Source organism: Triticum dicoccoides, chromosome 3A, assembly GCF_002162155.2.
Source record: "Triticum dicoccoides isolate Atlit2015 ecotype Zavitan chromosome 3A, WEW_v2.0, whole genome shotgun sequence".
NCBI lineage: Eukaryota > Viridiplantae > Streptophyta > Magnoliopsida > Poales > Poaceae > Triticum > Triticum dicoccoides.
The window spans coordinates 163952539-163956021 of record NC_041384.1 but is presented as its reverse complement, the minus strand read 5'-3'; positions in this window follow the sequence as shown (position 1 = coordinate 163956021).

Genomic DNA, 3483 nt, shown 5'->3' with positions numbered 1-3483 from the left:
GATGCGGAGCCAGGGAAGACGCGACAGTGGATGCCCACGCGGAGAGGAGTACGAGGGTTCACTGGTTCAGCTGTGGTGTGAGGTTGCCGTCACTGCAGAATAACAGGGGGTGTGGGTGAGTAGAGGGATGGCCTGGCCAGGGGCGGGAGTAGTAGGGGGCGGCGTGGCCTCCGCGGCAGCACAGTCGGCCACGGGAGGCAGGAGAAGGCGACACGACCGACGCTGGTTTGGGCGGCTGGAGCAAGAAGACCAGAGGTTGAAGAAGCACTATGGTCGTTGGATGGACATCGTACGGTCACTGGAGCTAGAATCGTTCATATTGACTAAGTTTACAAAGCCCTCCATCCGCGTCAGTAGGCCCACAAGTCAGCCTCCAACTACGGTGGGTCCTAGCTAGCAGGGGGAGTATTCATTTTTTGTGCGTAATAAGAAGGCACTTCCTTGCGTGTGAAGATATAGCTGGTGGGTCCGACTTGTCAGCGGGAGGAACATTTTTTTTGCAAAATACAGAGGCCCTTCCGGTGGGTCCCAACTGTCAGGTGGAGGAATCATTATTTTGCGTGTAATAAGGAGGCATTTCCTTGCATGCGGCCGTGGACCCAGCTGTCAGCCTCCCAACGTACAGTCCACTTCCGATGGATGTCGTTTGTCGACTACGTTGACCATGCCGCGCCGAGAGCACCAGGGCAGTGGATGATGGCGAGGCCTAGGAAGGGAATGACACAAAGCCAGGGAAGACTCGCCAGTTGTTTCCCACGCAGAGGGGAGTACGAGGGTTTACTGGTTCGTCTGCCGTCACTGGAGAATAATAACAGGTGTCGGTGAGTAGAGGGATGGCTAGGCCAGCGATGGGAGTAAGATGGGGCGGTGAGGCCTGCGCAATAGCATAGCCGGCCGCGGGAGGAGGGAGCAGGCAGTCTTGCCAGTGCTTGTTTGAGAGGCTGGAGTAGGAAGAGCAGAGATTGAAGAAGCACGACGGCCGTTGGATGGACATCCAACAGTCACTGCTCTCGTGTGTTGACTAAGTTGACACGACATTGTGTGTGCGTCAACCTTTTTTAGGAAAGCATACGCGTCAATGATACGTCTCCAACGTATCTATAATTTTTTATTGCTCCATGCTATATTATGTACTGTTTTGGACTATATTGGGCTTTATTTTCCACTTTTATATTATTTTTGGGACTAACCTATTAACCGGAGGCCCAGCCCAGAATTGCTGTTTTTTGCCTGTTTCGGTGTTTCGAAGAAACGGAATATCAAATGGAGTCCAAACGGAATAAAAAAACCTTTGGGAACGTGATTTTCTCACCGAACATGATCCAGGAGACTTGGACCCTGCTCCAAGGAACAAAAGAGGTGGTCACGAGGGTGGGGGGTGCCCCCCCAGGGCGCGCCCCCTGCCTCGTGGGCCCCTCGGAGCTCCACCGACGTACTCCTTCCTCCTATATATACCTACGTACCCCCAAACGATCAGAACAGGAGCCAAAAACCTAATTCCACCGCCGCAACTTTCTGTATCCACGAGATCCCATCTTGGGGCCTGTTCCGGAGCTCCGCCGGAAGAGGGCCGTCATCACGGAGGGCTTCTACATCATCATAGCCTCTCCGATGAAGTGTGAGTAGTTTACCTCGGACCTTCGGGTCCATAGTTAGTAGCTAGATGGCTTCTTCTCTCTTTTTTGGATCTCAATACAAAGTTCTCCCCCTCTCTCGTGGAGATCTATTCGATGTAATCTTCTTTTTGCGGTGTGTTTGTTGAGACCGATGAATTGTGGGTTTATGTTCAAGTCTTGCTTTGCTTTTTTACTTTGCCTTTACTTTTTACTTTCCATCTTTATACCAAAAATACCAAAAATATTATATCTATCAGATCTCACTCTCGTAAGTGACCGTGAAGGGATTGACAACCCCTAATCGCGTTGGTTGCGAGTAGCTATCGTTTTGTGCAGGTATGAGGGACTTGAGCATAGCTCCTACTGGATTGATAGCTTGGTTCTAAAAAACTGAGGGAAATACTTACGCTACTCTGCTGCATCATCCTTTCCTCTTCGGGGAAATCCAACGCAAGCTCAAGAGGTAGCAAGAAGAATTTCTGGCGCCGTTGCCGGGGAGTCTACGCAAAAAGTCAACATACCAAGTACCCATCACAATCCCTATCTCTCGCATTACATTATTTGCCATTTGCCTCTCATTTTCCTCTCCCCCACTTCACCCTTGCCATTTTATTCGCCCTCTCTCTCTATCCTCCCTCTCTATTTGCCTCTTTTGCTTGTTTGCCCTTGTTTGCTCGTGTGCTAGTTTGTTTGCTTGTTTGTCGCGATGGCTCAAGATACTACCAAATTGTGTGACTTCACCAATACCAATAATAATGATTTCCTTAGCACTCTGATTTCTCCTCTTGCCAATACTGAATCTTGTGAAATCAATGCTGCTTTGTTGAATCTTGTTATGAAAGATCAATTCGCCGGCCTTCCTAGTGAAGATGCCGCTACTCATCTAAATAACTTCGTTGATTTATGTGATATGCACAAGAAAAAAATGTCGATAATATTGTCGTTAAATTGAAGCTATTTCCTTTTTCGCTTAGAGATCGTGCTAAAGCTTGGTTTTCGTCTTTGCCTAAAAATAGTATTGATTCTTGGAACAAGTGCAAAGATGATGCTTTTATCTCTAAGTATTTCCCTCCCGCTAAGACCATCTCTCTTAGAAACGATATTATGAACTTTAAACAACTTAATCATGAACATGTTGCACAAGCTTGGGAGAGAATGAAATTAATGATACGTAATTTCCCTACTCATGGTTTGAATTTGTGGATGATTATACAAAATTTTTATGCCGGATTGAATTTTGCTTCTAGAAATCTTTTAGATTCGGCCACATGAGGTACTTTTATGGAAATCACTTTAGGAGATGCTACTAAACTCCTAGATAATATTATGGTTAATTATTCTCAATGGCATACTGAAAGAACTTCTAATAAAAAAGTGCATGCGATAGAAGAAATCAACGTGTTGAGTGGAAATATGGATGAACTTATGAAATTATTTGCTGCTAACACTACCGGAATCAGCTACTTTGCCATCTGCCAGCTCTTTGCCGTCTGCTAGCAGACGACAAAGAAGCTTTTTGCCATCAGCTACCCGAAAGCAGACGGCAAAGAATCTTTGCCGTCCGCTAGCAGACGGCAAAGAGGGAGGGGCCCCACTGAGGAGCTGGTTAAAAATACTTAACACGGCCCCCCTCTTTGCCGTCCGCTAGCGGACGACAAAGAGCACATTAGCGGACGGCAAAGGTGGCAGACGGCAAAGATTAAACATATCTAACGGCGTGCCCCCACCCCGCCCCTCTCTCTCTGTTTCTCTCCCCTGCTCCCACACGCGCGCCGCCGCCACCACCACTCGCCGCCGCCCGGTCGCACCACCGCCCCGCCGCCCCACCGGCCCCCCGCCCCGTCGCCCCACCGCCCCCCGCCCCGTT